Here is an 18597-nt window from a genome sequence, read left to right as displayed (position 1 = left end):
TTTTTTTTTTTTTTTTTTTTTTTTTTTTTGGTCTCTTGTGGTTTTGCAACCAATTAGATACCTACGTATTGAAGCTAAATTAATTCTTTGATCGATCTTCTGAGGCTACATTAATAAATTCAAAATTTGATTACTGATTGAGTTACTATTATTCATACATTTGTTACTATTTTAGCATTTAAGTTACTCATTTGCCATCAAGTCACTAGTTTGATGCCACGACTCAATTTTCGAACTTTTGAATCACGAATCATACATAGGCTAACAAATTGACATTGAAAAGTACGATAAATTTTTTTGAAAATTTAAAAATCACAACATTAAAAGATAAAATCAAATATATTTATTATTTTGAAGGGATTGTCTGAGTATTAATATAAAATTAGGGACCAAGGTACGAGATACCCAACAAATTATAGCCGAAATACCAAAAGAACTGGCTCTTTGGATCACAACTCCAGAATGCTTCCCACGTCAACCAGGTCAACTATCATATCTGGTGAACATAAAAATAGTTGGTAAGTAGCCTACCACGGTAGGCTTTTAAACATCCATGACCTAGATAGTTATCCTGAGCTTTAATCTGGACTCTAAGAAGTTCATGCATAAGTTCATACACCTAATGCTCCTATACCTATCTAAGCTTTTGGATGGTCTAGAAGTTCCTAAGTCAGTTTTCGTGTGTATTACAAACCCAATAAAGGTTTGGAGGTTGTTCACCTAACCTAGTGTCGCACAATCACCTGAACGACCTAACTAAGCTTTGAGGTGAACCAACTTGTTTGATCTTCTTATTTAGCAGCTTATATTGATTAGGAAGTGAATCACTGGTATCCTAAGTTGAAGAGGAGCAACCTCAACAAACATGCTGACATGAAAGACGATATGGCATCGTGAGACCTGAATATCATTTGTGAAAGCTCAGCTAGCAACCCCTCCACAATACTGAAGTGGGGGAGCAACCTCGTGTGTTGACTAACTACCGAGTTTACCTGTGTGGTCCATAGCACTTGTGACGAGTTTATGGAACAACGACCTTATTCAGAGAACCCTGACTATTTCTAAACCCCATAAGGCACTAGCGAAATTGAGACAAGCTTGACATCACTGAGTTGTACTACGAGAAATTAGAAATGGTCTTGACTTTGGTGATATCGTTCACGACTACTAATAGACATGGTAAGCTATCTTGGATTCTTCTTATTGCCATGGTGGTAAACTAGATGCTTTAAGAGTTAGTGTGTCACACGATGAATTTTGCAAAACCCTCAACTCGGCCTCGGCTTACATACGCCCGAATAACGAAAATCACCTAGCATCTCCTCCTGAGTTGATGTATTACCTCTTGTTCTTCCTTCCTTTGAAACTCAAGGCCTTCTTCTACCATGAACTCGCCTCTTTTGTGTTATCCCAGTGTCATCTTTCACTTCAACTCTCAATGTCTCGTTGAAGCTTAACATATTGCTTTTGCAACCAATTAAATCAAACAATAAACATAACTCAAATAACAGATTCTTTCGGTATTAAAATAAAAAGAATACAGGATCAGATCCTAAAGAACTCTTGAAATTAAATCTTTGGCAATTATTTATATAGTTCAAATAAAATGACCAATTTGCCAATCGGCTAGAACAGCTCAGTTGGTTAAAGCATGTGGCCTTAACCACAAGGTTACGGCCTTAACCACAAGGTTACCTCCAATCTATGAGGTTTAGTGTGGGGCTGGTTTGAGGTTCAAACTCTCCTTCCAGTAACTTGTGAACAACCCCAAGGTAATTCAATCTTGAATTTACTTAATTTATATATAAATTGTTTTGAAGCCACAAGGTTACCTCTAATCTATGAGGTTTAGTGTGGGGCTGGTTTGAGGTTCAAACTCTCCTTCCAGTAACTTTTGAAAAACCATAAGGTAATTCAATCTTGAATTTACTTAACTTGATATATAAATTGTTTTGAAGCCACAAGGTTACCTCTGATCTATGAGGTTTAGTGTGGGGCTGGTTTGAGGTTCAAACTCTCCTTCCAATAACTTTTGAAAAACCACAAGGTAATTCAATCTTGAATTTACTTAACTTGATATATAAATTGTTTTGATTTGGAATTGTTTTGATTTGGAAGAAGAAATATATATGACACAGTAAGCTAGTTTCCGAATAGTGTAGATTGAAGAAATCTTTATATAGGCTGAAATAATCTCATCGTCAATGGTATATGAATTTTGATCACTTTATGGTGGAGCATAAGTACACTCATAGTCAATTTGACAATTGGGTGATTTGTTTATCTATTTGATCTTGTACGTTGATGATATGTCAATTGCTTCCAAGAAACAAGTCACTATAGCTTTTTAAAGAACCTAGATGCATGGTTTGGTTAATGACTTAAGTATTTCTCAATAATAAATAGAAGTGTTTTGTGCTCGTACCAAACATATTGATGTCTGATTTCATTTTGTTCGAGAAATTATTGATGAAGGGAACATTTGTTTATTGAAAATTGGAACTGCTAATAATTTTGCGAATATGTTAACAAAGATAGTTGCTTGGGAAAAGTTCCAGCATTACTTGGATCTGATTAACATTGGATGGAAAAAGTAGCTGGTTGACTTGGTGGCAGCCAAATAAGTTATATGCTTGAAGATCTTCTGACAAGGTGGAGATTGTTGAGAATTGTCACCGAGACTTGTTAATTAATACTTTTGGTACATTCTCCACTTTGATTCATGAATTTATTGGATTCATTTGTTTTATCTCCCATATTAGTACATTATCTCATATTGGTACATGAATCATCTTGATTCATGTATGCTAGTGTTGCTTTAATTTATATATGAGGATTAGTATTGCTATGTTTGTATAAAAGTTTGTCTAGCATAGTTTTAAGATGTGGAGTCAGTGTCATTTTGTATTTGACGAGAGATAATTGGGAGGAACTTTGAAAGAGAATTTGTAGTGTGAGAGAGTGTGAGTTACACTTGTAAACACTTTGGTTATTGATTGGCTATCACCTGTGGATGTAGGAAATTTTTTCCTTTTGAATCATGTAAATCTTTGTGTCTATTTGTTTAATTTATATTTGTGGGTGTGTGACTACGACCGATCTTACGTCCGCTTCCTTCCCAACAATTGATACCAAAGAATTTTGATTGTGGCATTTTTATGAATGGTTTACAATCTTGATAATTCTTAAAAATAATATAAGAGTTGACTTATTGAATCGACTATAAAAACTACTGTCATAAGAAATGTTTGGTTCTCCTCTTTAACCAATATAGGATCTCACAATCCACCCCCTTGTGACCCAGCGTCCCCGCTGACACAGAGGGGTTTCCACACCCTTATAAGAAATGTATGGTTCCCTTTCCAACTGATGTGATATCTCACAATCCACCCCCTCGGGGGCTCAACATCCTCGCTGGCACACCGCCCTGTGTGTGACGTTGACATTTGTAACAGCCCAAACCCATAACAAGCAGATATTGTCCGCTTTAACTCGTTACGTATCGCCGTCAGTCTCATGGTTTTAAAACGCATCTGTTAGGAAGAGGCTTCCACACCTTTATAAGGAATGTCGGTTAGGAAGAGGCTTCCACACCTCTATAAGGAATGTCTGTTAGGAAGAGGCTTCCACACCTTTATAAGGAATGTTTCGTTCTACTCTCCAACCAATGTAGAATCTCACAGCTAAACACCAAACTTTATCCATATACCATAAACCCATTAGATTATTCCTTGAACCTGATCCACCCATTTGTCAACTATATATGGTTCAAAATTACATTAATAACTTTAGATTTATCCTATAATAAATAGTGTTAAATTGCATATAAAATGATCAAAATTATTATTAAAAATAAAATAATTAACTACTAGATTTTATGGCATAAAGCCCAACAATCATTCAACAAAATACCTAAACTAATATCAATAGTACTTACATATTAAACTTAAAAACTCCGATCTACCGAATTTGAACCAACAACTTAAGGATGACTTTGGACCACTACAGTCCTCCGCTCTACCAACTAAGCTAAGGTCAAACTTGTATAAGAATTATATACCGTAATATAAACAAAATCAACAAAATTAATATATTAAAAAAAAACTAAATTAATAAAAATATCTGTAAGCGATTAACAATTTCAGTAATACATATATATTAACCTTTCAAAAACTCCAACATCATTTTGGTCGTGGCATTTATACAACATCTGGAACCTCCCATTGAATTTTTTTGCTTTCATAAAGAACTTGATTTGTATTGGGTTTTACAATTTGAAGCCCATTTAGATTCAAACGTATGATTTCTTAAAGTGCCTTCAATGTGTTTGAATACATATGCGTAGGTGCCAAATTCTCATACATATGATAATACAAGAGCTTTAATCCATTCTTGAAGAATTTGTGCAAGAACCAAGGTAAGAAGGTGAAGTTAGATAGGTTGTAGCTCGCCCTAAGAATTTTTTCAAGAACCTGGTTTGACAAACACATAGGCTTTGGGCCATGTGTTGGGGTGCTTGTTCTTCGAGACCTGCTTTGTGTTGGATGAACACAACTATCCACAATGGTATGATATTGTCCACTTTGAGCTTAAGCTCTCATGGTTTTTCTTTGGGCTTCCCCAAAACGCCTCAAACCAATGGAGATAGTATTCCTTGATTATAAATCCATGATCATTCCCTAAATTAGCCGATGTGAGACTTTTATCCAACACCTCCCCTGAACAGAGTACGCCTCCCCTTAATCGAACCTCAACTCCTTTTTCATTTGGAGTCCTTTGTTCGACATTTGAGGATTCTATTGATATATCTAAGTTTAAGGCATGACTTTGATACTATGTTAGAATGAACACGACTCTCCACAATGGTATGATATTGTTCACTTTGAGCATAAGCTCTCATGGTTCCTTGATAATAAACTCATGATCACTCCCTAAATTAGGCAACGTGGGACTTTCATCCAACACTTTGCACCTATAGGACTCGTTGCTTCACTATGGATGCTAAAATTATTCAATGTATAATATGACTGGATTTGTTCTGCCATATACTTGGAGATTACTAGATATATAGTATGCATACACATAATAATCCTATGCCACATAGCATTAAGCTCTAAGAACCACGGCCGAAGGGCAACCAATGTCAATGTCGACGAGGAAATTAGAGAATCGTAGAGTAATATTTTTCCAACTCAACCTCAAACAATTAAACCATTTTTTAACCATACTTCTCTTTGGTTCTTGAACTTCTCGATAGGAACAATCTACCTCCACAATGATATGATATTATTCATTTTGAGTATCAGCTCTTCAGACTTTTTTTTGGTCTTTGTTTTTTTTAAATAATGTTTCTCAAATATACTCATGATCTTTCCTTTAATTAGCTAATGTTAGACGCTAACAATTTTCAACACTTCTGCCTTATTATATTATGTTGAAGGTGAGAACATCCTCTGTAGCACGAATACGTCGTAAATTGCCTCGACATGCCTTTGACAAGATCAAATTTGCAAGCCCCTCAACCCGGTCTCCACTTACGTGGACTCGAATTACGAAAATCAACCACCATCTCCACCTGAGCTGTTGTTCTTCCTTCTGCTTCTTGTAACATGAACTTGCCTCTACTCATTTTTCTTCTTATCGAACCATGTTTTGCAATTGTCATCCCAGCATCATCTTTCATTTCAAATCTCGGTGTCTCATTGAAGCTTCCAATGCTGCTTTTGACCCTGAATTAATAATCCTAAACGAACAAAAATAAATTTTAAATAAATAAATTCAAAATGCAATGAATGATTAGCTGGAATAGCTCAGTTGGTTAGAGCGTGTGGCTGTTAACCATAAGGTCGGAGGTTCAAGCCCTCCTTCTAGCGATATCTTCCCTCGAAACTTCTCCCTAACCGTTTTAAAAATCTTGAGAGGAAGCCTGAGAGAGAATATATGCTAGGGACGGATCTTGGTTACACTTTAAAAATCTTGAGAGGAAGCCTGAGAGAGAATATATGCTAGGGACGGATCTTGTTACACTTAATACCTTGAGAGGAAGCCTGAGAGAGAATATATGCTAGGGACGGATCTTGGTTACACTTTAAAAATCTTGAGAGGAAGCCTGAGAGAGAATATATGCTAGGGACGGATCTTGTTACACTTAATACCTTGGAATACAATTATAGAAGAAAATACAAAAGACACAAAATAGGAAGATGAGCTAACACTTCAGAATGACCCCTTGTGACCAAACAACTCTCAAATGCTCCCCACCTCATTTCCAACCTACAAACACCTAAAAAAAAGATAAGCAATCTACTCATAGGCTCTTATGGCATCCTCATCCTGGTAGGTATCCATGGATTTTTCTCCGGGCTCTAATAAGTTTGAGGTGCTTCGAAGTTCTATGTGGTTCTCTAGTTACTCATGAATTTACTCTGGGTTCGAGGAAGTGGTCTCCTAATTCTGGTGTTGTGAGTTTACGGGGCGATAAATTTCATCTTTAGGGTAAAAAAAAACTTTTATGTTCTTATATTTATATAGCTTGCTATGCTCTTGCAATGAATGTCCAACGCCTTGGATTGAGGTGCTACTTCTTAAAGTTTTGATTGAGCAGTAAGGTGTCTTCTAGTCTAAACCTCATTTATGGGAGGTTAGTTGGCGGACCCTCCCACAGAACCATAAAGTCACCAGAGTTTGGGGGAAGCGACCCTTGTGTGCCGGCCAACTATTGGATTAACCTACATGATCCCATGCACCCATCTCAAGAATAGTTTTACATCTAAGTGGTCTTGTTCAAGAGACATTTGACAATTTTCACAAAGTTGGGACACCTAATTGCATACTCTTGCTGACCTATACTTGGCTCGATAGTACAGTATCGAATTAAAAACTCGACGGTATGGGTACTGGAGTGGAAATGGTAGCGGAGACCCTATTAACACCATACATATTGCTAACAACTTGAAAAAGTTACCTTTGTTATTCTTAGATATTGTTGAAGCCTACTCGGTTCTTAAGGGCATCTAGACAATTTAAATCTTGTCTCTCGTTTTCAAGATGTTTAGGACTAACTCCTCGAGTTATTCCATTCTCTGAGTGCACACAGGTTTAAACCTTGATTACTTTTACTATGTTACATGATTAGAAGGGGTACTTTTGACAAAATATGCTAGATGACATAATATAGTACACCAAGAAATGCTTCATTTGCCAACAGGGCAAAGTTAAAAAGGCCAAGATCTCAGAACTCTTCGAACCCTTGCTAGTGCCGACAAGACCTTGGGAAAGTGTGTCACTAGCCTTCATTTTAAAAGGTTGGCAAACATGAAGTCAGGTCATCGTCGACTCATTCTCGAAATATGTCACGCTCATACTCACGCCCAAGATATGTTCAGTTGAATTGGCTGACCAACTATTCTTCAAACATATTTATCAAGACATTTTGGACGAATTAATTCGAGTTCTTGAAGGCAACTTCGAATATCTCATTGAGTTACCATCTCCAGACTGATGGATAGACCGAACGATTCAATTGTTTGTTGGAAGAATATTTGCGACTGATATGAACCAAGAGACATCAATCATACAATATGCTTCAATGAAGATGTGAAGAAAAGGTTGTCAAAATTATCCAAAGATGTTTCAATTCATGCTACATTGAAGAAGAATAAAGTTTGATTGTTGTAAATTTTGGGTGGGTTATAATTTAGAGTAATTTAGAGTTATTGTATTTTAAGACTTACTTTTTAAAAGTTGTAACATTCACACTTTATGGCCATACTTAGCCATTATGTAAATGTAACCGAAATTAAATAAAAAGTCTTAAAATACAATAACTCTAAATTACTCTAAATTATAACCCACCCAAAATTTACAACAATCAAACTTTATTCTTCTTCAATGTAGCATGAATTGAAACATCTTTGATAATTTTGACAACCTTTTCTTCACATCTTCATTGAAGCATATTGTATGATTGATGTCTCTTGGTTCATATCATTCTCCACTTCTTCAAGAGGATTCGTCCTCGAATCTATTTGTGAAACTTTGCTGCAAAAAATAAGTTATGGAAATACAAAGGACCTCACAACACTCTCTCACGTGTATACACTCAAGGAATTTTAGGCCACTCTGTTTGCACTCATTTACACAAATGAAGCTCTCATTCTCACCTCTCAAAATTTTAAATAGAGCAAAGATTGAATTTTGAACTTTGGGTCGATTAAAAACTAAAAAGATGAAAATAAATAAAAATTAAATTGAGAAGAAACGCAAAGGAAACATATATCCGATCTTGAGCCTGAAGCTCTGATACCAAATGATAAGATAAGGAATCAATACAAGGGGAATAAGATTCGGATTACCTTGTTGATCGAATATCTCAAGCCAAGAACACTTTGTTTGAGATTCGAATCACTCCAGAAGCAAGATCGATCATGTCTAGCTTCAATGATTCTTGTTGATCAAATATCTCAAGACAAGAACACTTGATTGAGATTCGAATCACTCCACAAGCAAGATTGATCATGTCGAGCTTGAATGATTCTACATGCAACCTAAACTACATAGAGTTGCAAAGAAACTTAGCCATTGGCTAAAGAAAAGCACAAATGCTTCTTTTGATATATCTTCTAAGTCTTATTACAAATACAACATAGATGGCTTTATATAGCCTCAAAATGAAACTATTAAAGGCATTCCAAAAGTTGTAACATTCACACTTTATGGCCATACTTAGCCATTATGTAAATGTAACCGAAATTAAATAAAAAGTCTTAAAATACAATAACTCTAAATTACTCTAAATTATAACCCACCCAAAATTTACAACAATCAAACTTTATTCTTCTTCAATGTAGCATGACTTGAAACATCTTTGATAATTTTGACAACCTTTTCTTCACATCTTCATTGAAGCATATTGTATGATTGATGTCTCTTGGTTCATATCAGCGACACTTCGTTTAGGCATGTAAAAACAAATTGGATGCAACACTAGATGTGGTCCAATATTCTTTATTTGCCAAACTAGTTCCTCGACCGGGAGGAATCCCTTTGAAATTGTGAGCTGAAGGCAACCATCCCTTTGCCATATCATTAACCACCCATATGCATGGAAGAATTCTCAAGCTCAAAACTTCAAAAATGGAAGAAGGAAGAACTGTCCCATCACATTTCAGGTAGAAGACTAAGTTCTCATCAAGTTGATTCTAGAATAGATCAATTTCCATAGCACAAAGGACTAGAGGCTTGTCAAAAAATATGAAGGATCGGGTGAAGTTCTCAAGAAAATTGGAGTTACATCTTATTGGGTGGCATTGCCCACCTGGATGAATATCTATACCGTAATTCATGTGAGCAATTTAAATCCTTACCTCAACAATATCCAGAGTCGCAATATCATTGCAAAACCTAGAATAGACCTCAAACAGAAAGACAACAAAGAAGTCAAGATAATCCTAGCTAAGAAAGTTAGGAAAGTTAGAATGTCGGTACAGAATGTTCGAGAATTATTTGTCAAATGGAAGAACCTCCCTACAGAGGAAACAAACTGAGAACGTGCCAAAAATCTGGACTCTGTCATGACCCACATTGTAGATTTTGAACTTCGTTAGTTGACAAGGAGACAAGGACATCAACCAATTAGGCGGGCGAGGATCTCATGGTCATGTTTGTCCAAGACATATTACCCATTGCCGCATGCTCCTGACATGCCAAAGCCTTTCTACTTGCTTTCATGTTGTATTACTTTCTTATTACATTTTATGTTGGATGACCATTTGACGAAATCATGTTTACTTCTTTCAAACCGCCTTAAAATGTACCATACCAGAACCAAGTAATCATGAAACCTCTCTGGACCAAGTATTGTAATTGTTCTTAACTTTCACAATGCTTTCTTTCAGCTCGCTTTCAATGATTTTTCTCGTCCACATTTACTAAAACATTTTCTCTCAAAACGTGGCTGGTGGCTGGAGGCTTGACATAAATAACTGATATTCGATAATAACAATTATCTAATAAGACATTCAAATCGTTACAAAAAAAATAACTTAATAAAAACATTTTAAACTATACTAGTTCAATTAATAAAAGTAAAACATATATAAATTTCACTGAACCGTTTACGCATACGTCTCTGTTGTGCCTTCTGTATGCACGATAAAATTCCCATTGAAACAACACCAATGCCAAGAGTAAGCGGCAGAACAGCGGCGACCCGGGGCATCATCGGCTCCGGCGTCAAAGCTTTTACCGACGACACATAAGACGAGAGCATGCCGCTTAATGCGAAGAACAAAGTGAAGTACAGAGAGTTCCTGGAAACTGAGGGCGTGTTGGCAGGCAACTCATTCAATAGCGCTATAAATTGCAACATTGAAACTATCATGCACACTGTTACACAACGATGAAATTGGTGAACTCATCTGGGAATTTTGTGGCCATTATCAATGTCCCTGCTACTAACTTAGGGACACACACAAAAATTTGTCACAAAAAGGTTTCCATGGTGTTAAGATCGAGAAATAGAATTGGGATCGAAAATATGATCTTAACGATTACAAACGTTTAAATACAATATAAACTATCAATTAATACAAGAAAATATAGGATACAAACTATCAACTAATACATGAAAATATAGGATACACAGTGAGTTGTTTTCGAGTAGTGTAGATTGAAGAAGAAATATGAAAGAAGAAATATGTACGACACAGTGAGTTGTTTTCGAGTAGTGTAGATTGAAGAAATCTTTGTATAGGCTGAAACAATCTCCTCGTCAATGGTATATGAATTTTGATCACTTCATGTTGGAGCATAAGTACACTCATAGTCAATTTGACAATTGTGTGGTTTGTTTATCTATTTAATCTTGTATGTTGATGATATGTCAATTGCTTCCAAGAGACAAGTGGAGATTGATAAGTAACGATCAATTAGTGGTTATCTGTCCACTATGGCTAGTGGACCTATTTGTTGGCGTTCAAAATTATTGTCTACTGTTGCATTGTCTACCACTGAAGTAGAGCATATGACAGTCCCTATAGCTTTTAAAGAACCTAGATTTATGGTTTGGTAACTTGGTTATTTCTCAGGAACAAATAGAAGTGTTTTGTGATAGTCAGAGTGCTATTTGTTTGTCGAAGAACCAAGTCCATCATGCTCGTATCAAACATATTGATGTCCGATTTCATTTTGTTCGAGAATTGTTGATGAAGGGGACATTTGTTTATTAAAAATTGGAACTACTAATAATCTTGCGGATATGTTGACAAAGGTAGTTACTCGTGAAAAGTAGTTGGTTGACTTGGTGGCAGCCAAATAAGTTATATTCTTGGAGATCTTCTACCAAGGTGGAGATTGTTGAAGACTTGGTTCATTAATACGTTTGGTACATCCCCACTTTGATTCATGAATCTATTAGATTCATTTTGTTTATCTTCCATATTGGTACATTTATCTAATATTGGTACTTGAATCATCTTGATTTATGTATGCTAGTGTTGCTTTGATTCATGTATGAGAATTAGTATTGCTATGTTTATATAAAAGTTTGTCTAACATTGTCTTAAGATGATGAGTCATTGTCATTTAGTATTTGACGCGAGGTAATTGGGAAGAACTTTGTAATAGAGAATTTGTAGTGTGAGAGTGTGAGATACACTTGTAAACACTTTGGTTAGTGATTAGCTATTACCCGTGGAAAAGGAAAATTTCTTACTTCCGAACTGTTAGGTTATGAAGCCTGTTGCTTATTTATAGCTTGGTCAACTGTTATATCCGGTAAAGCTATATTTGGTAAAGCTATATTCGGTAAATCTATATATGGTAAATAGCTATTTATAGTAGATGGTTAAATTGGGTAAAGCTATATATAATAGATGGTTTAATCTAGTAAAGCTATATATAGTAAACTGAACTATATATATATCCCGTCCGGTAGAGCTTTGAAATGTACTTTCTATTCTCTGTAATTTTCTTTTACTGTACATACGCGAAGTCATTAATAAAAAAAATCCTTCTAGCCAGAGTTCTCCTTGCACTTTTCTCTATCCTGTTCTTTGTGTTCATCTAGATCGAGCGTGTGCGTTGTTGTGCGATCCTAACAACTGGTATCAGAGCTAGGCGAAATTCACCACGATATGTGAAGATGGAAACTTCAAAGATTGGAATTGAGAAGTTCGATGGATCCGATTTCGGTTTCTGGAAGATGCAGATTGAAGATTATCTGTACCAGAAAGATCTTCATGAACCTCTGTTGGGGGTGAAGTCGGATAGCATGACCACGGAACAGTGGAAGCTCTAGGATCGACAAGCCTCTGGGCTGATCCGGTTGCCGCTATCCAGAAACGTGGCGTTTAACATTATCAAGTAGAAAACAACGTCAGATCTATTGAAGACGTTGTCAAATATGTATGAAAAACCATCGGCTATGAACAAGGTGTATTTAATGCGGAGATTGTTCAATCTACAGATGTCTGAAGGTGGACCTGTTGCTGATCATATAAATGAATTCAATATGATCATAAGTCAACTTAGTTCGGTGAAAATTAATTTCGAAGATGAAATTAAAGCGTTGATTTTGATGTCATCCTTACCCGAGTCATGGGATACTGTTGTTGCCGCAATCAGCAGTTCCCGAGGATCTGATAAACTGAAGTTTGGTGAAATTCGAGACGTAGTTCTTAGCGAAAGTATTCGCAAATGGGAAACTGGAGATTCATCAGGCAATGCTCTCAGTGTTGATCGAAGGGGAAGAAGTAAACCGAAGGGCCCAAACAAAGGGCGATCAAAATCAAAGAACCGAGAAAAATCTCCAAATAGACCAAACGTAACATGTTGGAATTGTGGAGAAAAAGGTCACTTTCGGACAGGTTGTACAAGACCAAAGAGGAAGCAGAATCACAAATCTGGAGATGATGATGATTCTATAAATTCAGCAGAAGACATTGTGGATGCTCTAATCCTCGGCGTGGACAGTTCGATTGAATCCTAGATTTTGGATTCAGGTGTATCTTTTCATTCGTCTCCAAAAAAAGAGTTGTTCCGGAATTTCCAGTCTTGAAATTTTGAGAAGGTGTATCTTGCCGACAACAAAGATTTGGAGATTAAAGGAAAAGGAGATGTCTGCATAAAAATTCTAGCAGGAAATCAGTGGACATTAAAGGATGTCAGATATATTCCTGGTCTCAAAAGGAACCTGATCTCTATTGGTCAGTTGAACATCACAAGTTATGCAACAAAGTTAGGGAAGAGTTCGTGAAAGATTATGAAGGGTGCTACGGTGGTAGCACGTGGCTCAAAATCTGGAACCTTATACACCACTACAGGGTGTATGAACATAGCTGCTGTTGCTGAGAGTGCTTCAAATTCAAGTCTAGGGCACAATAGACTTGAACCTATGAGCGCGAAAGGAATGAAGAGGCTTGCTGCGAAAGGAGTTTTAGAAGGTCTGAAATCTCTTGATGTGGGTCGTTGTGAGAACTACGTTATGAGCAAGCAGAAACGAGTTAGCTTCACAAGGACCGCCAGAGAATTTAAGAAAGTGCGGTTGAAAATGGAACCAGATGTGGAGCAAGGTTCCAAGACCACGAAGCAAGTGGGAGTTGAGCTTGAGTTGCAGGGAAACTCACCTAGTGATGTTGTAGCAGATACTCAAGAAACTTCTGAGATTACTGCTGAGGAACCAGATGTGGAGCGAGGTTCCAAGACAACAAAGCAAGTGGGAGTTGAGGTTGAGTTGCGGAGAAAATCACTAAGTGATCTTGTAACAGATACTCAACAAACTCCTAAGGTTGTTGCAGAGGAATCAGCAGTGGAGCAAGTGACACCTGAACTAGTGTTGAGAAGATCATCCTGTACTATCAGAGTACCAGATATGTATGTACCTTCATTACACTATCTGTTGCTGATGAAAGGGAACCAGAGCCCTTTGATGAGGCCCTACAGTTGGAGGATACAACCAAGTAGGAGCAAGCCATGGATGATGAGACGTCTAGGCTTAAAAAATACGTTGTACTGAGATTGAGTACGTGGCAATAGTTGAAGCTGGAAAGAAGACGATATGGATGACTAACTATTTGGAAGAATGAGCAAGAAGCAGCACGAAGATATTCTTTACAGAAATAGTCAGAGTGTCATACAGTTGGCGAAGGAACCCGGTCTATCATTTTAAGAGAAATCACAGAAGACGATACCATTTCACTTGCAGGTTAGTGAAAGGTGGTGATGTGTTTGGAGAAGATAGAGGGTGCAAAGAATCCAGCAAACATGTTGACAAAATGTGTTGATATGGGAATATTGAGGTTGTGCAAAGCCTCAATTGATATGGTGCCATGAAGACCATGAAAGATGCTCATGGTCGTTTGAAAATGAAATTCTTGGTTGACTAGATTAGTCTCCATGTGGGAGAATTGTTAGGTTATGGAGCCTGCTGCTTATTTATAGCTTGGTCAACGATTATATCCGGTAAAGTTATATTTGGTAAAGCTATATATGGTAAATAGCTATATATAGTAGCTGGTTAAATCGAGTAAAGCTATGTATAGTAAATAGCTATATATAGTAGATGGTTAAATCTGGTAAAGCTATATATAGTACACTGAACAATATATATCCTCCGGTAGACTTTCTATTCTCTGTAATTCTCTCTTACTGTACATACGTGAAGTCATCAATAAAAAAATCCTGTTAGCCAAAGTTCTCCTTGCACTTTTCTCTATCCTGTTCTTTGTGTTCATCTAGATCGAGCATGTGCGTTGTTGTGCGATCCTAACACAACCCATGTAAATCTTTGTATCTCTTTGTTTAATTTATATTTGTGGGCGTGTCAGTACGATCGATCTTGTCTCCGCTTCCGTCACAACAATTGATACCAAAGAATTTTGGTCGTGGCATTTTTACGAATGGTTTACAATCTTGATAATTCTCAAAAATAATATAAGGGTAGACTTATTGAATCACAATCCACCCCCTTTTGGGGCAAGCGTCCTCATTGGCACGGAGAGGTTTCCGTACCCTTATAAGGAATGTTTGGTTCCCCTCTTCAACAGATGCGAGATCTCACAATCCACCTCAATCGTACGGAGAGGTTTCCACAAGAAATGCTTGGTTCTCATCTCCAACCGATGTGGGATCTCACAATCCACCTTGATGGCGCAAAGAGATTTCTACACCCTTATAAGGAATGTTTGGTTCTCCTCTCCAACCAATGTAGGATCTGACACTCCACCCCCCTCGGGACCTAGCGTTCTCGCTGACACAGAGGAGTTTTCACACCCGTATAAGGAATGTATGGTTCCTCTTCCCAACCGATGTGGGATCTCACAATCCACCTCCTCAGGGGCCCAACATCCTCGCTAGCACACCGCCCGGTGTGTGACTCTAATACGATTCGTAACAGCCCAAACCCACAACTAGCAGATATTGTCCGCATTAACCTGTTACGTATCACCGTCAGCCTCATTGTTTTAAAACGCGTCTGTTAAGGAGAGGTTTCCACAGCTTTATAAGGAATGTTTCATTCTACTCTCCTCTCCAACCGATGTAGAATCTCACAGCTAAACACCAAACTTTATCCATATACCATAAACCCATTAGATTATTTCTTGAACATGATCCACCCATTTGTAACCTACATATTATTCAAAATTACATTAATAACCTCAGATTTATCATATAATAAATAGTGTTAAATTGCATATAAAATAATCAAAATTATTATTAAAAATAAAATAATTAACTACGAGATTTTATGGCATAAAGCCCAACCGATCAGATAAGTTACCGGTGTACATGGGTTTGGTCGGGTTGGGTTGGGTTGAGAGAATTTTTTGGAACGGAACAACCCAAAAGTTCGGGTTCGTTGGATTGGTAACCCAACCTAACCCGAAAATTTTGACAACCTAGCCCTTTATTGGATTGAGGTCGTTCCATTTGTTAAAAAAAAAAAGAAAAAAGACCTACAAGTTACGGACATATAATTAATTATCTATATCACAATATATAATTGTTCAATAAAATGCTTAAACTAATATCAATAGTACATACATATTAAACTTTTAAAAACTCCGACCTACCGGATTTGAACCGGCGACCTAAGGATGGCTTTAGGATTCTTCAACCACTACAGTCCTCCACTCTACCAACTGAGCTAAGGTCGGACTTTTATAAGAATCATATAGCATAATATAAACAAAATCGACAAAATTAATATATATATAAAAAAAAATTAAATTAAATTAATAAAAATATCTTTAAGAGACTTTCATCCAACACTTTGCACCTATAGGACTCGTTGCTTCACTATGGATGCTAAAATTATTCAATGTATAATATGACTGGATTTGTTCTGCCATATACTTGGAGATTACTAGATATATAGTATGCATACACGTAATAATCCTATGCCACATAGCATTAATCTCTAAGAACCACTGCCAAAGGGGCAACCAATGTCAATGTCGAAGAGGAAATTAGAGAATCTTATAGTAATATTTTTTCAATTCAACCTCAAACAATTAAACCATTTTTTAACCATACCATTTTTTAACCATACTTCTCTTTGGTTCTTGAACTTCTCGATAGGAACAATCTCAATGATATGATATTATTCATTTTGAGTATCAGCTCTTCAGACTTTCTTTTGGTCTTTGTTTTTTTAAGTAGTGTTTCTCAAATATACTCATGATCTTTCCTTGAATTAGCTAATGTTAGGCGCTAACAATTTTCAACACTTCTGCCTTATTATATTATGTTGAAGGTGAGAACATCCTCTATAGCACGAATACGTCGTAAATTGCCTCGACATGCCTTTGACAGGATCAACTTTGCAAGCCCCTCAACCCGGTCTCTACTTACGTGGACCCGAATTACGAAAATCAACCACCATCTCCACCTGAGCTGTTGTTCTTCCTTCCACTTCTTGTACCATGAACTTGCCTCTCCTCATTTTTCTTCTTATCGAACCATGTTTTGCAATTGTCATCCCAGCATCATCTTTCACTTCAAATCTCGGTGTCTCATTGAAGCTTACCAATGCTGCTTTTGACCTTGAATTAATAATCCTAAACGAACAAAAATAAATTTTAAATTAATAAATTCAAAACATAATGAATGATTAGTTGGAATAGCTCAGTTGGTTAGAATGTGAGGTTAACAAGGTTAGAAGTTCAAGCCATCCATCTAGCAATATCTTTTTAATTATTTTTTTCTCTCTTATCTTCTTTTTCTTGTTTGAATGCATAAGCAGCTAGCAATAATTATTTTTTTCTCTCTTATCTTCTTTTTCTTGTTTGAATGCATAAGCAGCTAGCAATAAAGACTGATCTCAGTTACATGCAATCTGAAAGAGGATTATTGAACTCGGCTTCCGTTACGTCATTAGTTGGGGTTCTTTCTTCATCGACTCTGTCAATGGCTTCTAACTTCGTAGGTAAGATGATTAAAACCTCTAATTTTTTTGTTTCGTCATGTATGTGAATGAGTTAAGTTTGACTGATCGTCCATTGCACCCACGATTGAGACTGAAGGAAGAGTTGCGAGATCCACTCGACCGGTAGGGAGAGGAGTGAAATCATTCATCTTTCGTAAACTCTCTTTGTTAGGTCTTTGTTTACTGGGTTTGAAGGAGAAGATAAGATGCTTTAACCTATTTACAGAGGAAAAGAGTTCAAGAAGAAAGTTGTATGTGTTGAGAAAGTCATAGTTTAGTATATTTTTGTGTGATGTGTGTTCTGAAAGATGAGTAGTACTCTATAGGGTATCATTTTGTGTGGAGTTCAAGAGAAAGACTTAAGCCAAGATGCGTTCACTCTTTCTTTCTTTCTTTCCCCCGTCCCTATACCTGATTGACTTTGTATTCTTTCTTTGCTTTAACTGTTTGAAGTATTCAGGTCTTTGGTCAGGTAATAAAGTCAACAAGGGTTACACGGGAGGGGGAAGAGGAGAAAGAATGTTTCATCATTTCTTTGAGAGGGAGGAGAGAGAAGAAGTAGTTAGTTTCATCCCTTTATTCCATATTGATTGGGGAGGAGAAGGAAACACCCTTTATCATGTGAAAACCTCTCCCTAACAGACGCGTTTTAAAAATCTTGAGAGGAAGCCCGAGACAAAAAGTCCAAAGAGGGCAATATATGCTAGAGACGGATCTAGGCTGTTACCGTTAATAAGTTGGTTCAAGGTGAAACCAATAAATAGCTAACCATTTAATTTGAGAGTTAAATGAATCATAATCATAGTCATGAATTGGATAAGCCTCGTCATAGTAAGCTTAATTGAACAACAAGTTGCTATATTAGATATACTAGACAATAAATTGGAAGGTTTATTATTTTCTAATTCATGAAACTTAACCAGAGAAAATAGATTGTGACTAAGCTTTCTCACTCATTACTCATTGCCATTGGAATACAATTATAGATGAAAATACAAAAGACACAAAATAGGAAGATGAGCTAACACTTCAAAATGACCCCTTGTGACCAAACAACTCTCAAATGCTCCCCACCTCATTTCCAACCTACAAACACCTGAAAAAAAAAAAAAAAAAAAAAAAAAAAAAAAAAAAAAAAAAAAAAAAAAAAAAAAAAAAAAAAAAAAAAAAAA

General features: G+C 36.5%; 2 non-coding genes across 2 annotated transcripts; one reads left to right on the top strand and one right to left on the bottom strand.

The window, feature by feature from the left end:
* The first annotated feature begins 5799 nt into the window (after positions 1 to 5799).
* On the top strand, positions 5800 to 5873 carry TRNAN-GUU. The gene has a single exon. It is a non-coding gene; the product is annotated as a tRNA-Asn (tRNA).
* A 10187-nt stretch (positions 5874 to 16060) lies between these two features.
* On the bottom strand, positions 16061 to 16154 carry TRNAY-GUA. The gene is made up of 2 exons: positions 16118 to 16154; positions 16061 to 16096 (listed from the first exon to the last, which is right to left on the bottom strand). It is a non-coding gene; the product is annotated as a tRNA-Tyr (tRNA).
* Positions 16155 to 18597: the final 2443 nt, after the last annotated feature.

The sequence above is a fragment of the Cucurbita moschata genome, unplaced genomic scaffold, assembly GCF_002738365.1.
Source record: "Cucurbita moschata cultivar Rifu unplaced genomic scaffold, Cmos_1.0 Cmo_Scf00014, whole genome shotgun sequence".
NCBI lineage: Eukaryota > Viridiplantae > Streptophyta > Magnoliopsida > Cucurbitales > Cucurbitaceae > Cucurbita > Cucurbita moschata.
Note: the sequence above shows the minus strand (reverse complement) of the source record. Positions and strands in the feature narration are given on the sequence as shown.